Raw genomic sequence first — 19097 nt, 5'->3', positions numbered from 1 at the left:
TCTCTCTCTTTTCCTGCTTTCTTTCTTTTGTTCTTCCTTTCTCTCTTTTCTGTCTGCCTTCTCTCTCTCTCTCTCTCTGTCCTTCTTTCTTTCTCTCTCTCTTTTCCTGCTTTCTTTCTTTTGTTCTTCCTTTCTTCCTTTTCTGTCTGTCTTTCTTGTCTGTGTCTTTCTTGTCTGTTTTCCTTCCTTCCTTCCTTCCTTCCTTCTTTCCTTCCTTCCTTCCTTCCTTCCTTCCTTTTGTATGTTGAAGGAACAATGGGCCCTAGTGAGGAGAACAGTCCATAGGGACCAGAAGATATAGAGATGTGCAATTGTACTCCTAGAGAAGTTTTTTAAGCTTTACAGTAGACTATAGCAATCTAAGAACAAGGCAATGATCAAAACCAGGTAAGTTTTATAGTATTGCTTTATTTCTTTCTTTAATATAGAAATGCATTTTTAATCTCTATTGTGCAACTATTTTGGTTTGGTCGTTTGTTCTGAACCTAGCCAAACTTCATTATGTATGCATTATCTTAGGAGAGTGACTGGTTGGTAACAGGTCTTGACTGAATGAATCCCTGCTCCACAGTCATTTTACATTAAACATTCTCTTTACAAACATCTCATTATGTTTCAAATATAACATATGTCTTCATTATGTGATGCTAAAAGGAGACTGCTAACATCCATGAGTAGGGAAGAGAGCTAGAGCCATCCAAGAATCAGTACATACACTCTGAGTTAGCAATCAAGGGGCTGGAAAGAATCCTGAGTTCACCTGACTTCAATGGCCACAACTAACATGCCAAGCCTCATTTACATTTGTTCTTCTGGTCAGACCCATCCATCAGCCTCCCATGTTCTTTCCATGCCCTGCCCACTAGCATACAGGGTTACTGCATGCAAACCCTGTCTTTGCCTTGTACTTGTCTAAAGTGTTTCAGGTAAGATCAACCATATTCTGCTCTGTGTGTGTGCCCTCTGAATGGTTGGTCACTTCTCTCTGATGCTGTGTGACTGTCCACATGACTGTCAACAGTTCCCAAGAGCAGGACTCTAGCTAGTCACCGGGGGGAACTCACACAGCCAAGAGCATCAGTGTCTGTCTTCCAAAGAATTCACAGTTATGATGAGTATGACAGAGTACTTGTCTTCCTTCTACCTCCCTCCCCCTCTCTTTTTCTTCTCTCCCTCCCTCCTTCGATTCCTCACTCCTCCCTCTCTCCTTTCCTCCCTCTATCCCTCTCTCCTCTCCCTCTCTCCTCCCTCCCTCTCTCCCTTCCTCTCTCCTTCTCTCCCTCCCTCCTTCTATTCCTCTTTCCCTCTCTTTCTCCTTTCCCCTCCTAATTTGTTTTCTTTTTGATTGAATTTTAGTTTTTAAATTATATTTATTTATTGTGCATGCATGTTTTTGTGAATGCACATGTGTGGGCATGCATACACACACACACACATATATGTATATATATGTATACATATATGTATATATATAATATACATATTATATATACATATATATATACATATATATGTATATATATATATATATATATATATATATATATAGAGAGAGAGAGAGAGAGAGAGAGAGAGAGAGAGAGATGCATATGTGCTGCTGTACCACATGTGGAGGTCAGAGGACAACATGTAGGGGTCAGTTCTCTCCCCCAGCTTTGTGCCTGTGTGTGTGTGTGTGTGTGTGTGTGTGTGTGTGTGTGTAGGGCAGAATCTTGCTATATAGCCCAGGCTGGGCTTAACCTTGTGACTGTCCTCTCCTGACTCCTTCCGGGTACAAACCACTACAGCTTGCCACAGCTAATACCTTGTTAGCCTTTTTTATATACCAGTCTCAGTTGTACACAATCAGAGTGTGCATTCCATTTGATCTGAACCAAACTTTTTGAAATAGTTTATCATTTACATCTTTTTGTTTCTTCTTTTTTATTTCATTTTGTTTTTGTTTTCAAGAAGCATAACTTGCAAGGTTAACTTCAGTGGAAAAACAACCTTTGTCCAACATCTAACAGCAAAATAACTAAAAATTGACTAATATGCTGATTCTGTTAATATTCATTATTTCCTCCCAGTAATTGCATTCGTCAGTCAAATTCTTTGCTTTAAAAACAAGGAAAAATTATCACCACTTACTTCAAAATCATACAGGAGAAATGGTGAAAATGGTGTCAACTAGAACATGTGACTTAAACTGAATAGTTATATTTAATGGCAGGCTGTATTTACATAATTATTTGCATATGTATGTAACCATAATAATTAAAGGAAAAGAAACCATGAATTTGAGAGGGAGCTGGAAGTGAATACAAGAAGAGTCAGATAGAGGACAGAGAGGGGAGGACATTATGTAAGCTTATTTTAATTAAATTAAAAAATTTAAAAGATAAAGTAGTGCAAAAATGTGAACTGTGTTTTAAAGAGGAACTAAAAAAAAGCTTGTTTGCAGTCTTTTGTTGATCAAGCAAGCATCAATGGGGGAAAATGTCTCCCACAGAGGCAGTAGGGTCAAGTTATATGTGGGCAATAGTCTGTGCCTGTTCTCCTCATGTGGGCACCATCAGAGCCTTCATTGACCCCAGCATTTGCTTCACTTCTCCCTCCTAAATCTTTTCTTTCAACTGTCCCAATGATGCATCCTTAAGATGCACTGCACAGTCCTGCTGGGATTCATCCACAGACCTCATAAAAGAGGGCGGTAGAGGTGGCCCTTCACACCACCTGTATGACTTTGCAAGACAGTCAAGGACCAAGAGGTAAGCAGAGTCTTTCTGTAAGCTTCTAAAATCAGTAGCATTTATAGAATATAAAGGTGGCTAATATAACTATGGCAGCTAACATGTATAGAGCTTTCCTTGTGTCAAATAATGGTACTCTGAATTATAGAATCTACATCTTTGTGATCTTCACAACCAAAGTCTTGCTTACTTTAGAAGTGATAACTAAGTCCCGTGGTCTTTGTTCCACTAGCCCCCCCTCCCCCCAAGCTGTAATGCAACCCTTCCAATAAGCAAGATGGGGTAGTTGTAATTATCTGAAGAATTTTTATTCGGTCTCACACCATGGTTATACTGGTTTACAGTCTTGTTAATGATGCGTTTAAATGCTATTAAAGTCAGGCTTTGATTAAGTGAGGGCTTTGGCACTTACTTGGAAAAGCAAATATCAAGAATTTCTTTAACAAGCATTAGAGAGAAAGAGAGAGAGAGAGAGAGAGATCATTGCTGACATTTACATAACACTCCCTCCTTGTTTTTGTATGGATAGTGTATGCACCAATCTTGTGGGATGTTCCCTGTCATATTTCTCAGAGCCTCCTTCCTTATCCTCTAAGAAATCTCTCTTCTCAGAGCCTTTTATTCTCATCTCCTCTGACACAGAGTTTCCATGTGTTACTCTTGTATCCTTTGTATAGCAGGCTATCATCTTTTATATTCTATTGCATCGTTAGTGTTCCTGTTGTATTGAACTGAACTCCTTTAACAGATGCCTAGCTCAACGTCTCATCATTTCCCCTGCCACAAACACATGGTAGTTTCCTAACAGGAGTACAAAGAACAAACAAATAAATTAATAATGTGGAAAATTTTAACATTAAAACACAGTTATAGCTGGGCATGGTGGTGCATGCTTTTAATCTCAGCATTTTGGAAGCAGAGGCAGGGGATCTCTGTGAGTTCGAGGCCAACCTAGTCTATAGAGTGAGTTCCAGGACAGCTGGGGCTACATAATATTCTATCTCAAGAGATGCAAAAACAACAATAGAAATGTAATTATAATCTCAATATTGGCATTTCTATCTGGTGTCTCCTTTAATTTGCACCCAGAACTTAGGAACTCTCTCATTCTCCACTTTTCTTTATTGATTATCTCTTTGCAGAGTGAGAATTGAACTCAGGGAGCTTGAAGCCAGCCCCTTAGTGCATGTTCCCAGCCACTGAGGTCCCACTTTAATTACTTCCCTTTATTGAGAACCTTTCAGTAGTAGATAGAATTAGAAAGGGCATGACCAGATCACTCGTATTAACTCAACAACTGAGACACCAGCTTTAAAAGTCTGGAAAGTCTGAATGAAAGAACCTGTTCTTATATGGTCAAGCCCATCTTCCAGAAAGGACAATTTCCTGATGTCCTGGTTTACTTAGAAGTTTTAATGTTAATATTTTCATGGCACAGGTATGTTGTTGAGTGAGTGTGTTGATAATGGTCTTAAAATCATTTTACCACCTGGAATTATATTTGCCAAGTAGAATACTGACTTATTTCCCAAGAGAATGTACTGATCAATGAATTCTTTGATCAGTGGGAAGTTGACTTTCCCAGTCAAATGCCAGTCACCCAAGGAGACATGCTATGCTTGTTTGCCAGATATAATAGTCTCACCTGCTCTGGGATGCATCAGATAGAACAGTTGTAGATTTCTTCGAAATAAATTGCTATTAGTTAGAAAAGGGAACACTTGAGTTTCAAATCAACACTCTTCTTAGTTCGTTCTGACCTTGAAAGCTCCTTTGGTTAAGTGAACCAAAGGATGGTACACTGTCCGTGTGCTGAAGCCTTTCTGGATCCTCTCTTCCCTGCAGGCCTTTTCTGTACTGTGGACTTGCAGGACCTCTACTCACACCAGAGTAAAATAAAACACTGAGGAGTGTGGGAACCGGCAGTCCACAGACAGAACATCCTCTAGGAATCAAGTTGATGATTCTAATCTTTGCATTCCCGACAGTTATGAAAATAAATATCAAAGTTCCAAAGGGAGGAAACAAGAGTTCTGAGGGCATGTTTTTCTGAGTTCTTACAAAGGAAGAAAAAAATTAGGGTTTCAAATGATTATGAAGTAATATAACATCCCATGATAATCTACAGCTTAAGTCAAATGACTTTGTTGGATCACAGTTACTATGAAGCACTAAGGGGTCACTGGGTCAAAAGGACAATGACTTTTCAAGCTACACCAGGTTATTTATGAGTTAGATTATCATTTGCTTTTATTAAATAAGAAGATGGTATCTTCTGTCCTGCTAATAAATCTAAAATTTAATTTAAAATGCAGTCCAAAACTTTATACACAGGAGAAGGGAATTTTTATATAATTGAAAGAAAACTGTATAATCAGTTAGATTTGTTTTATAGAATTAAAGCTCTGGTAGAAAGGAAGTCAAGAACATAATCAGATTTCAGACCACATCTTATCTGAAAAGAATTGTTTCTATGTAAATTCAGAGACCTCAGGATGTGCCCTCAGTGTCTAAGAGACCAACCTAAGAAAATCCTTTTCCCTAAACAGGTGTAGTTAAAAGGGATGACTATTATTTCTTTGGTAAATCAGATGACTCTACTCTTCACGGTTTTCATTTTTTTAATTCTCAGATGTCACTACCTGGAGGCTGGTTGTTCTTGGGATTCAATTGTGGGGGAAGTTGATAGTGTGCTAAATGAGCCAAGTTATTTTCTATTGTGTCAGGACTTCCTTTGTTCAAGATACCTCTAACACTTCAAAGGATTCCTGAGACATTAGCTTAGTGTTTTACCTAAAAAGGGCACCAACTCCATGCAAAAAAAAATATCTCTTAACAAAAAGAACATCCAAAGATACATGAACATATGAATTTCTTCACAATGAAAGTTGAAAGGAGTCGGTTCTTCCTACTTCAATTTAATCTCTATTCTTTCACACAGGTTATACTGACAGACAGAGAGACCTCTCTGTCTACAACCTATCCAGTCTACTATCCAGCCATTATTTATTTCTGGCTAAGGCCATGACATGGTAAACAGCCACAGTACTGTTGTTTTCCCATGGAATTTACGTTCACATGGGCTGATTAGACAAACAGAAAAGCTTTGTTTAAATGGCATAAATATGCAATGAGCAAAGCATAAGGAACAACTAGGTAGATGACTTTGTTAAATTTTTCTTCTGCAGAAAGATCACGGAAGTCTTGCTGAGCACTGCTGAGTCACATGGCCTGAAAAGTACCTATTCCTGGTGTGTTGTGATTTCCAGCCCCTCTGTAGGAGTTAACACACATAAAGATATTGGGATAGTAGCTAGCATGGGGGCAAGTATTGACTTTACAGCATCCGCGGATTGATCAGATTGGATCATTTTTGGACTAACATTTTCTGCAGCTTGCCTGGAGCCATGTCTCTGTGTTAATAGCGTTTTCTGCTCTTGCAGATGACCCAGGTTTGAAACCCAGCAGCAACACCCTGCCACTGACAACCACCTGGAACTCCATCCACAGGCTGATCAGATGCTTCAGGTCTCTGCAGGCATTGGCACAGGAGCATAAACCCACCCACAGACATATGTACATATAATTATAAAATAAAATAAGCCTGAAAAATGTTTTTGTAGCTTACTGAATGCTAAGTATTTAAGCTTTCATTTTCTTGAATCTATTTGGAAGCTGTTATTTTGATTACTTATATAAGGTCTTCCAGCTTTTACGGGTTTTTCAACTTTAAAAGATCTCCCTGAATTGACACTATTTTCTAGCTTTAAGCTCTCTAATTATACTCCGAAGCATAAGGAGAAAGAGCTTAGAATTTGTGATGTTTAAATTATCTTTCTTACACTATTTTAAATAGAAGGCAAATGTGAATTTGTTCGTGTTGATCTTGTTTTCTCAATGGGTGTGAATAGAACCCGACACTTTAGAAGGAACAGAAATGGCATTTCCTTGTCTGAATTATTCATGACACTCCAAAATACATTTAAGCTTTATCCAGGTCCTGGCAATATTCCTGTGTTATGAAATTGTTGAAGCTCACTGAGTGCTTTTCTTCAGGAAGACTATATTTTGCTTTAAAAAATAATAACAACATTTCCTAAAATTTTTTTTCTTCTCGTCTGTTTTATAATTTCAAAAAATAAAAATAAAAACTAAGAAACCTCTCTTTATTTACTTTTTTAATCTCTGGGTAGAAACAGCCTTTTAAAATCACGTGTCAGCATTAGGACAATGTGGAGGGAAGATCTGATTACTATGGGCCATCTATTCATTTGGTGAATGCTGACTGAAGATTTAATGGACCAACCTGTCTCCTGAATGCCTTCAATGTCCCAACTGCTATTCTAAAGCAGAGTAGAACTAGTCCAGCTTGACTTGTCACTTTTGTTCTCCCTAAGCACTGTTCCTTTTATAAATTGTTTTAAACATTAAGTAATCACTTGTCTAACCTAGCAGACATGCACACAAAACACGAGACTATCCATCCACGCTGTAGCAACAACTGATCGGTTCTAACATTTTCATCTTGACCACTGTGTTGTATCGGTCTCCCAGTCTATCTGGATGTGGTAGCAAATGTTTGTAATCTCAATACTCAGAAAACAGAGGCAGGAGGATTAGGGACTTGAAGCCAGCCTGACCTCTTTCAAAGAAGTCAAGGGAGTCAGAGAGATGGATCGGTGGTTAAGAACAACTGATGTTCTAGCTGAGGACCAATGTTACCTAAGTTCCTGCGCCCACGTGATAGTCCACAACCTTCTGGGACTCCCAAGTTCCAAGGGGATCTGATACCTTCTCTGGACTCCACAGGTACCACACAATGCCTTGTACAGACTATTCATACAGGAATAACACTCCTGTATATACAGCGAAAACATCCATACACATAAAATAAAATCAAGTAAATCTTTAAGAACAATAACAAAGAAAAAAATCTAGATCTGGCTATTAAGAGACAAGTTCTTTCAAAAGGTGTTTACTCTCACAGTATAAACTGTAGAATTTTCCACACAAAAATATAGCTGACAAATTATGTGCACTTGGTTCAGAGTACACTAAGCCTTCACCAGACTACACAGTGAGCATAAGAATAGATGGAGTTGTTGTGACCTAATCCTCTCTCCTTGGTTAACTTCAGCACAGAAAATGGCAGAATAGGGTGTGGTGACCCATTGGTAAGCCACAGGAAGGCAGCCACCTTCAGCATCCAGTGTGGGCTTCCTAAGCATACTTGCTGTTATTGTTGGGTTCTTTTCCCCAGCTGTATCAAGAATAGGTAAAGGGTGTAAAATATTCAACGTCCCAATGAAGCCAGAAGTCACAGAGGCTTAGTTAATAGGTGGAGAAAGATCCCCTGCAGTCATAGATATAGGCACATTCCTATCTACAGGGATGTTACCTCTATGCCAGGCATTTCCTGGGAGGCCTACATGCTCCTGAGAAGCTAGCTATCCTGCACTGGTAGTCGGCACGTAGACTTTGTAGAGCATGATAGAAGGAACATTTAAGCAGAAGTATTTTCTCCAGTGTGGCCAGAATGTAGATGGGTTTTGTGGTTATTACTGTTGCTGTTGTTTTATTTTTTTTTTGTGTGTTCTTAAAAAACTTCACTCTAGCCGGGCGGTGGTGGCGCACGCCTTTAATCCTAGCACTTGGGAGGCAGGGGCAGGCGGATTTCTGAGTTCGAGGCCAGCCTGGTCTACAGAGTGAGTTCCAGGACAGCCAGGGCTACACAGAGAAACCCTGTCTCAAAAAAACAAACAAACAAAAACAAAAACAAAAACAAAAAACTTCACTCTAGTTTTAACTAGCATTTGTAATTCCTGATGTGGATTTTCTAAATTGGCACTCTTGGTCAGAAGTCCCTTTCGGTTGTAACTTACTGGTCCTCATAGCTAACTAACTCTTACAAACCCCTTAGAGTCTAAGTCAGTGATTTTCAACCTTCCTAATGCTATGACGCTTTAATTCAGTTCTTCATGTTGGGGTGATCTTGAGCCATGAAATTATTTTCATTGCTACTTAATATAACTGCAATTTTGCTACTGTTTTGGATCATAGTAGGCTACCCGGGTGAAAAGATTATTTGACCCCAAATGGGGTTGTTATCCACAGGTTGAGAAACATTGCTGTCAGGGATGCTACAGGGAGAGGAACACGGAGGGGATATGGAATCAGAAACATTTGCATGGCCCTTGCTCTCGGCTTTGACCAAAAATTGAGTAGGAAAGGAATTTGAAAAGATTTCTTCCCACATTGGTCAGCCTGGACTTGCTTTGATAACCTGTAAGAATGTTAGTTCAAACTAAGCCTGCGAAGTGCTGCTTTCTTAACAGTACATAAAATTACATCCTTCAGAAGACAGAGGTTATGGTTTATTATATGAAAATCCTTTTTAACATTTGCCTTCCTTTGTGAGAACTTCTCAAAGGAAAAGTAGAGGAATCAAATGTCTGTGTTGGATAAAAACACCCCCCAAAAAAGAAAATGACACACACGCATTTTAAAAGTCCCTGAAGATTTCGAGTAAGCCTCTTCCTTCTTTGACTTTCCTATATTTACAATATATACATAAAAAGAACTTAAGAAATAATACTAACATACATCTAAGGGGAACGGAAATGTTTTCTTGGAGATGTCTCTTGGTTAGGTTGAGGAAGAATGACAAAACTTTGGATTTTGCTCAAATGAAACCTTTCAATGAGCAAGCAGAAGCAATGGTAGGTCTACATATACCTGATTCAAATAGAGACAAGAAAACTGGTGTCTTTTGGCCAAAATTCCTATTGAATGAACTAGTACATTTCCGCTTTGAAGATTGGAAAGTGTGATATGTAAGTCTGTCACACTGTAAGCCCTCCTCGGCCCTGTCTTAGCAGGTACTCCGTCCTCCAGCCAACATTTATAACCTCGATTGAACTTACACTGGATCAGAGATCAACAGTTACAGAAATGCTTCTCTGTAGCTGAATACATGTCTTAGAATTTTCAGAAATGATTTATAGATATTTTGAGGCACTATAATTCTCAACAGGAATAATTTAAAACAGGCATATTTGAATGATTTATATCTTTTTGTACAACTTTCTAAAAACCATCAAATGCAGTTATAATAGAATCTATTATAATTCTTTACTGAAAAGTGCCAGGGGGCCAATCACTATACTATAAAATATTTTAATGTATATTATTTAAATATAACATTTTACTTAAATATATTACTTAAATATTATTTACATATAAAATATATAGGTGATTCAGATGTATGATGAGATTATGTTTCCTAGAAACAACTTGCTATATTTGACTTGAGATAATTAATTTGTCTTTAAGATGAATATAAGCTTATTCTATTATTTAATTATAGCTTGCTGTACATTAACAACAGCAGAAGATAGTTAACATAAACCTTAAGAGCCCAGCACAATCATGAGGAACTTACATTTAACTCACTTCCATTAGAAAATTCAAATCTGGAATAGACATTAAAATGTCTAGAAATGGGAATTTAAGTATTTTCTAGTATTTTCCTTTCTAATTTGAAACAGCTGGTTATTTTGAACTCTCTAAGCTGAGCTACTTTATATATAAAACATTCACACCAAGCTAATGACTACTTTTGCCTTGAACATGGGTTTCTTAAGACTCAGGAAACTGTACATGAAGTTCCCCATGGAACTGTGTCCTGTGGATCACACCATTCTAGCAATTTTCCCTCAGCAAAAGGGTAATCAGAATATTTCTTTAAAAAAAAAAAAGAATTATGCCTTTATCTGGGGAAAAAGTAAGACTCCATTAAACTAGGTCTACAGCTACAGTGACACCCCTCTCTCCCTAGGAACTCAGTTGGGGAAGGAGGCGGGACTTCCATGATTGACTGATGAAGGAGCCTGTTACCTTCAAAGTTTATTTAGGAAAATGGAAAGAAACTTTGTTGCTAGACACTGTATTCCAATTTCTAAGTCCTGCCTCCCCTAAGCTCAAAACTCCTTCCCTTTCTCAGCTTCAACATGAAAAGCTGTATTTATACTTTATACACTATACTCAGCTTCCAATGAAAAGGCCAATGAGAACATACCCCAAGTAAGAACAGTCACTCTTATTCTCTCCTGAAATTTTTGTTAGTTTATTTAAAAGTTATATTTAAAGATTTTCTTTCAGAAAATGACTAGTTAATATAAGACACCCATGTGCTTATGAAACTGGGGTCCCAGAGTGACATTTTTTACACCTGACAATTGATGTCTTTAAAAAAAAAATGTTTTGAGTTTCTGATTCACGGCAATACTAGATCAAGGGTAAATTTACAATACCAGTGAAGCCCAACTTATTAAGCGGAATGTCTGAATGCTAGATTCTAAATGCTGTGGAATCAGAGATCAGTAAGACCGTGGAAGCCCGTGAGCAGAGGCAAAAGCAAACTGCTATAGCAGACAGAACGAGTCAAGTAGGTTGCTAGGTGTGGTAAGGAACTTGCTGGGTTCCGACCGTCTACTAAAGTGGCTGCTGGGAGAGTTACAGGGAAATCTACAATAGAGGGTGTTAACATCTGACAATGTTTCATAGTGTGTTTTGGAAATTATAGAATATTTGACTTTGCCAAGAGGAGAGTTGGAGATGGCAGACATTGATCTAAAACTAAGCAAAAACCAGCCAGCAAAGTGTTGAGACATGAGGACTCTCTGAACTCTGTTCTTAGAGCTGTTGAACTAACAGCTGTTGGTATGCCACACAGGATCTGTTTGCGAGTGCTGGTCTTCCATGGCTGACACCTTCCGCCGTTAGCAATGTGGGAAAATAGAGCTGGAGAGATGAGTGTGCCCATCTGTCTTCCTGTGAGCTCACGTGTTCCTATTCCATAAAAAGACACCACACAGGCAACAAGCACACCCCTCAGGTGTGCTGTAGGTATTCCCACAGCCTGTTCTAAAGGTTATCCCAGGAGAAATTAGTAGAGTATGATTTCCTTGCCTTGGGTATGTTTGCTGAGTCTAAGAACTCCTTCGGTGGTTTCATAAAAAGGTAAGAAGTAGAAAGGGGCTCTTTTAGCATCTGTTTTGTTCTCCCTGAGACCTGCATGGCTAAGAGTTTTTATTCACAGAGCTTGACTTAAAGGCGTCTGTTCGGTTACTTTGCCGTGAGAGCTAAACTGAGTACAACCCCATCATCTCAGTCTTTTATCCCATAGAAGCTTTCCCACTCAGCCAGAGCCATGGCCACAGGCTTCTTATCCAGGATGAGTTCACATGTCTCTGCATTGAGGATTCTTAGTTTAAATCTTTATACCCTGGATACTGATGACAAGAAGAAAATGATAAAATATCTCCCTCCTTATGCTTTATGATGTGCTCCTCTGAGAGTACAGTAACATATGAAAAGGTGATTCTTCTCCACATATATCACAATTAACATTATTGGGAGACTCCTTACCCAATCTATATTTAGCCACAAAAAGACAGGAAATAATAAATTACTTCTTCGAAAAAGACCTTGGTAACTATTTGAAATCTCAAACAGCAAACTCCATCTTTTGCTGTTTGAGGTGTTATCAGAAGTTTTCAGCCAAATAATTTTTTACTATTTTCAACAGCGTTATGACTAATCCGACGTTCCTGGTACACCAGCGGTAGAGCTGACTTAGAAAAGGCTGTAATGGTGCTAAAGTAGAATTTACTCATTCCTTGACCCATTCTTCTCCAGGGTGTTTGATTTGGCTGACCAACTTCAATCCACACTACCAGCTTGTTCCTAAGAGACTGTAAAGCACAACAATGCTTACGGTGGGCAATCCCCCATTCAATTCAAAGTCTGTCACGCTCAGCCAGTAGCCAGCTGTAGACATCGCTCCCATTATTGGTGTTTGCATCTGTAGAGAGTATGTGATATTTTCTGTTTCGCTGTCCTACGGAATCTATCTACTTGTGGGGAAAAAAAAAAATAAAGCAAGAAAACAAGTTTTCCTGTCACACCCTATAGAGGCACTTGAGTTCAATGCAAAGACTTCATCTCATTTCTTTCCCTGGATTCTGAGCATGGGAGTACAATGGGGGTGTTGTGCTCTGGGGTAGCCTGGCATGCAGGATATTGAGAGAGGAGGTGTGAGCAACTTGCAATACCTACAGTGTTTGCTCTATAACTGCCGGGGACTAAATCAAACAGCACACAGGGCTATTCGGTCCAGAATAAGCAAGTACAAAATCTACGGGCTGTTATGACCTATACAGGGAACAGAATTCCTTACTTTAAAGGTGTGCATAGGTGTAAAGATTTAAAACATTTATGAGGATTAAAAGCAAATATTCCCCAACTTGCCTTCTGTGGGTTTGCTGTGTAGTTCTTTTAACGTGTCAAAGGGCAAGTCACAAAAGAATCCATTGTTCTGGCGGAGAGAAAGGTTATTGGCTATCAGGTCTGTCCAGAAAGACAAGCCATGATAGTTTCTTAAGCCAGTAAATATTTATTTTAAATCCTAGCACAAAACAGCAGCGCTTTTTTTTTTCTTTATCATACAATTTCTGGAATCTCAACTCACCGAGTTAACTCTGTATCTAAGACACTAATTTATGAAAGTAGTGTGTGTGTGTGTGTGTGTGTGTGTGTGTTCCTCCTTAATTTCAGATCAGAACGATCAATGTAATTTTTTTTTTCAGGTTAAGTATTGCTTCCATTTATTTTTTTTATGCTGAGCTTTCAAAAGAGGGGGAAAAGCTTACCTCCGTCAGTCAAGTGGAATGCCCGGAACCCCTTTCTCAGCCGCAGCTTCAGCGTGTAGGAGCAGATGCTCTGGGAGCCAACAGTCTGCTAACAGGAAGCAGGTGAACCCGAGAGCGTCCGCCTGCGTTCCAGCCCAGTGCCCATCGGAGCACACACCTGCTTTCCCAGACCAGCGGCTCATAAGCAACAGCCTGGGCCAGAACCTGTGCTAGCAGAGGGCGACCCCCTCCCTTTAGAACCCCCAGTTCTCTCAGCTAGGGCGCTGCTGAGATAACCGTGCAGAGCAGGCTTGCCTTCCCGAAACAAAACCCTTTCCTGCTGCCCGCGAGCGGATACGCAGCATTATCACCCCGCAGTCCCCGTTCTCCAATCAGCTAATTGCAACACCAGTCAACAGCTTGTCGCAGGGCCAGCTTGCGGGCACACGTGGCTGCAATAACTGTGCATTAGCATGCCCACTGTGGCTCTCTTCTCTCTAAAGATTTTTTTTTTTTAAAATGCTTCTTCCACAGCGAAGCTCTATGCCACAATGCTTCCCATAAGTAAAATGGCTGGTCCTCTTAGCGCGGCTGCAGACAGCTCATTGGGTTCCACTGGCTTTTCGTAGCCATAGCAACAGCCAACAGACAGACTTAGCAAGCAAGGCTGATCATGTGCAGCACACGACACAGCTTGTTAATTTCTCCCCCCCCCCCCTTTTTTTTAAAATCAAACTCATCATTTTTCGAAGGAGGGCAGCTTCTGTTACCTTTCTAAATGTTCCACCTAGAGCGCAAGCGCCCTGGGTCTTCACCCCGCCCCACTGCTTTTCTAGGGAACTTTTGTTGTGTCAGTGTTACACTGTGAGATCAAGGAAGCAAAGCTGTATTCTTCTCTATCCAGGTTAATAACATGCATATCGCTGGAGAGGCACTAATTGGAACCACGGGTGAAACCAGATTCGACCTTAGAAGGGCCTGGAAGAAGATTGGTAAATGGAGTCAGATGTTTGTGGTTGTTGTTTGTTTTGTTATTTTCTGGGTTTTTTTCCCCCCTCAATGACAATCTTATAGCCAATTTAATTCAAATAAATCCCCGAGACTTGTGTGTCATATATGGTCAAAATAATAGTCTAGTCAGATGAGCTAGTTGAGTAATTGTGAATGATCCATTTATCTATAGAATGTGCTTAATAGTTTTATACACCACACAGTTTAAAGAAGAGCTTTTAAAAGTTCTATTGCAGCTTCTGTAGGAAATTCGCTTCAATGCAATTACACTTTACTTTTAATTTTAAAATACTTAAAAAAATACACATCAGATGAAGAATTCCCTTGAGAATGTAGGCATTCTCTTCAAGGCAGGAGCAGTTTGAACTGCATTCCACACTCTCTCAAAAGCCCAGTCCTAGGAGACTCTTCCACGGTTAATGCCATTAACAATTTAAATCTTCTAGCCCCTCCCCCAGCCTCTTCTATGCCTTAAGTATTGTCTCCACTCCTATTAGATTTGATGTATTTTCAAAGCAGCGTCTTACTTAGCTTTGCTTCCAGCACTCTGTTTGAAATGGTGTGTTAACCCTTTGGACTTGTAAATAGACAAGTTTTGTTTGTTGGGAGATATTGATTTATAATTTCTGAGGGTTGCATCTTTCCTGCCCATGTTAACATTCCTGCCTTCTGTCGTCATCCACAGGGTCAATTTGACAGGAATTCTGTGCAGGTAGATTTAGGGAACCCCCTGGTTCCTCTCCTTGTCCAAGCAGATTCGACTTTGACCCACACAGGACCAGTATGTCCAATAAGAAGGAGTGAGTTGACCCTTCCTGCTTGGCTAGAGTCCCACACTTTAGATGGTCACTGGAGTTGTCCTCTGTTAAATCACCAAAGTTACTAGTTCTAAACTGGCCATGACAATTCCTTAAGCATGTCTGCTCTTCAATCCCAAATGTCCACATCTTGAGTGGCATAAAGGCTTCCTGGACTCCTGGATTCTTCTATCTCCTGAAAGGTTCTTTACTGAATCCCCATCCAGCACCTTTAACCTCAGGTCCCAGCTGCCTCTCTATCCTTCAACATCTTGCTCAAATAGAATGCTCACCAGTGGCACTCTCACAGAGAGCTCTCCTCTGTGCCCCCAACTGTGCAGGGAGGGATCTGTCTCTGTTGTCTGGAGATCTGGAAATGTGCCTTTTACTCATTAACAGACTTTCTCTGCCACAGCTTAAAAGTCAATCTGGCCCATACTTTATTGACTTCTATACTTGAATACTGTAGCTTTTCAATACATTTTCTTGAATGTAAGATGAGATCTAACTGTATTGCCTAGGCTGGACCTTAACTTCTGAACTCAAGGATTTCTCCTGTTTCAGCTTATTGAATAGCTTTGACTACAGGTACAAGCCACTATGTGTGGCTTCCCTAATATTAAATGATATCATACAGTGCTGTAAGATTTCATGTGCGTTCTGCATTTTATCTAATTTTCAAACATCATACATTTATGGATTCAATTATTTCAGGAAAACTGACATGATTCTAATTAAGTGTTGATACTTTTTATAAAAGATACCAACAAATATTCCAAGGTTATTTTGGATTTTTGTATGACTTTTTTCATGTTATGTCTGAAAATGTCTTTTTTCTTCTTACATGATTGCTTAGTTGGGTTTGGAAACCATTAGTCTTGTTCTTTTGGGATGCAAAGGGTCTCCTTCCTTTATCATGCACCTCCTACTCCATTACACCATAAACAGTTCTTTCTTTAAAGAGGAGAACCCAAAACCCCCACGTTTTAGGAGACTAGAAAGCTGGTAGGAACTGAAACCAATCCTTTGCCATTTTGTGACCCTGGTATTCACCTTTATTGGTGGTTAGAGAGTTGTCCCTTGTTAACTACTGGAGAACAGTTCCAGGACAACCTTCTCTCACCAAGGATAACATAGTCATCAGATGTTCAAGTCTTTTATATAAAACAGTATGCTGCCATATAGACCACATCTAATCAATGTAAATGCTATGTATGTTGTATCATATTACTTAGAAAATAGTGTTAAGAAGTGTAGATTTACACATGTTTATGAGTCAGGTCTCATTAGCCTCCAGTGACCTTGAATTTTGTAGTGGTTTGAATAGACCTCCCTATTCAATAGGTTTGAATGGCTCCCATAGACTCATGTGTTTAAAGGCTTAGCTCATAGGGATTGGCACCATTAGGAGGTGTGGCCTTGTTGATGTGGGTATGGCCTAGTTGGAGGAAGTGTGTCACCGTGGGGGTGGGCTTTGAAGTCTCCTATGCTCAAATTACATCCAGTGTGGGATGCAGTCTCCTGCTGCCTATAGACTAGATTAAGATGTAGAACTCTTAGCTCCTTCTCTATCACCACATCTGCCTGCTATGCTGCCATGCCCCCTGCCATAATGATAGTGGATGAAGCCTCTGAAACTGTAAGGCAGCCACAGTGAAATGTTTTTCTTTATAAGAGTTGCTGTGGTCATGGTGTCTCTTCACAACAATGAAACCCTATCCAAGACAAATTTGCTACATGGTTGAGGCTGAATTTGAATTCTTGATCCTCCTGCCTCTCTGCCTCCTAAGTACTAGTGTTATAGTTATATGCTGCTATGTGTCAGACCACACAGTAGCATTTGTAAATTTTTTTTTATTGGTGATGGGCTGAATCTGCTGATGTTGAACCCAAGGTTCCAGAGGGCTTGCTAAGTGCAGCTCTGTATAAGGACTTGGTTCCTAACTGGCTTTTCGTTTATATCAAAGCCTCTCTCTTCAAACTCTGTCTGGCATGGCTTAGCAATCTCTCTCTTGTCCTATGCTACATTGCTAATGCCTTGGACCCAGCAGGCCCTTGCTTTGGTCTCATTAGTCAGGATGCTTGGTAGCATCTAGTTTTCAAATTTTGGCCAGGGTAGTAGCTACAAAAATCAAGATTTATTACTGTTTTATTTTCTATCTCTTTAGTCACTAAGAAAATCGAACATGTCTTCATTTGGAGATCTTAAACATCACCACCTCTGCCAAGTTCTTACTGACAACGTTCCTCTGTTAAGGTGTTATCTTACAGTGTAGTTTTAAGCAAAATGTCTATAAGATAGTTTCAAGTTTCTATATATCATAATTACATTTGTTATATAATTAAAAGTTAATAAAGAATCCACTGACATATGAAGATAATATACACACTATTTCTTGGAGGTTTTATTATGAAATAAAATGAAGAATGAGGGTGGGAATCTCCACTTGGACATTATGTTTTGTATGAAAGCATGTACTACCATACTAGATTATATACAGTGCAGTCTAAATAAATACACTATATTTATTTAGTATGTATTTAGTAAAATACAGTGTATGTTTACAAATAATATTGACTAAATTGATAAAATTATACATTATCCATTATCTGTCATTGTTTAAGAGCTGTTATACCTCATACAGATTTATATTATCTGTAATTTATCTTTTACCTACTACCTAATTATTTATCATCTAAGAGCTAAGTTATATACAAACAAATATATCCATATCTATCATCTATCTTTTGTTTGTCTATTATTTATCTGCCTATATATCTATTATCATATCTATCATCTATCAATCACCTACTGTTATCTATTAGTTATCATTTCTCCCTAGATGAGGACAGTGCAATATGTACCATGCTAACACCTTGTGGGTCTTAGGAGAAGGATGGTTTTATCTTATTTTGCAATTATTTCTACTTTTCTATAGCTTTGGCCTTTTCTTGTCATGTTGCAAAGGTTTAAGGTTAAGGTAACTTGATGGTACATAACTTCTTAGTATAGTTAAAAATGAAGATCTATAACCTATGGACTAACTAAGGTGTGACTGATATACTTATTAAAAAGCCATTTCGGTGAAAACTATTGAGGATATTTTGTATTTTCTTGAAAAGAATGTGCTGTTTCCCTACTTTTGCTGCTTCCTGGTGTCTTGGTCATAAGCCATGTAGCCACTGGTTCCCAAGTTGAACCTCGTCTTCATCTGGTTCCTTCTTTTCTGGGAAACTCAATGAGAGCATTATTGCTTGGGCCAACACACTCCTTGGGCAACACACACCTATGCTAGAGCCTCCATCCCTGGGTTCTACCAAAAGATCTCTTCTCGTGTAACAAAGAAACTCTTTGTAAGGCTCAGTGTGGGAAGAAAGCTGGAATAGGGTTTGTTTAATGGAATAACACCGTTTTATAAAGTGTGTACAGAAGTTCCTAATTCCTAATAACAAACAGGATGGGTCAAAGGTTGTTCCACAAACTTAAGTGTTTAGCCATTTTCACAATGACAGGCATCATGTGCATCCTAATTGGGACCATGCCGGGGAATGTGACCACCCCCTTGGGTTGGATTAGGAAGTAGATTCGAGATTGAAAAGTAAAGTCAATTGGGTTTGGGTCAAAGGATCCATTCTCAAGATGCTGTACTGGACAGCAGAGACCTCTTTAGCCTCTTGCCTTTGCCTTCATATCCAGCAAAGAATTCTAATTCCCATTAATATACAGAGTGACAATCATATGTCCCACCCCCAACACCTAAACCAGTCCAGGCTACTGAAGGCTTTTCAGAAATCCAAGTACCAAGTAAGTCAAAGTTAAGAAAACAATTCCAGAAGAACAACCCCGTATCACAGGAGAAATAGTA

The 19097-nt window shown here is 39.2% G+C and overlaps 1 protein-coding gene and 1 long non-coding RNA gene across 30 annotated transcripts in view; one reads left to right on the top strand and one right to left on the bottom strand.

Annotated features, from left to right (window-relative positions):
* The window catches only part of LOC116069221, a 9405-nt gene extending 3067 nt beyond the window's left edge, over positions 1-6338 (top strand). Inside the window, exons 2-3 of the long non-coding RNA XR_004109920.1 lie at positions 251-387; positions 6176-6338. This is a non-coding gene — a long non-coding RNA (uncharacterized LOC116069221). The remainder of the gene's footprint in view (positions 1-250; positions 388-6175) is intronic.
* Sorbs2 (sorbin and SH3 domain containing 2) overlaps positions 1-19097 on the bottom strand; it is a 328789-nt gene that overhangs the window by 187600 nt on the left and 122092 nt on the right. For 4 of the 29 annotated variants that reach the window (XM_031339661.1, XM_031339660.1, XM_031339666.1 and 1 more), the window contains exon 1: positions 13445-14271. The exons of 2 other annotated variants lie outside the window; for them this stretch is intronic. The gene's annotated coding sequence lies outside the window, so the exon portion shown is untranslated. Of the gene's footprint in view, positions 1-13444; positions 14276-19097 lie in introns of those variants that run through there. 23 more of the 29 variants (XM_031339656.1, XM_031339663.1, XM_031339665.1 and 20 more) reach the window with 14 other exon arrangements.

Source organism: Mastomys coucha, unplaced genomic scaffold, assembly GCF_008632895.1.
Source record: "Mastomys coucha isolate ucsf_1 unplaced genomic scaffold, UCSF_Mcou_1 pScaffold22, whole genome shotgun sequence".
Taxonomy (NCBI): domain Eukaryota; kingdom Metazoa; phylum Chordata; class Mammalia; order Rodentia; family Muridae; genus Mastomys; species Mastomys coucha.
Note: the sequence above shows the minus strand (reverse complement) of the source record. Positions and strands in the feature narration are given on the sequence as shown.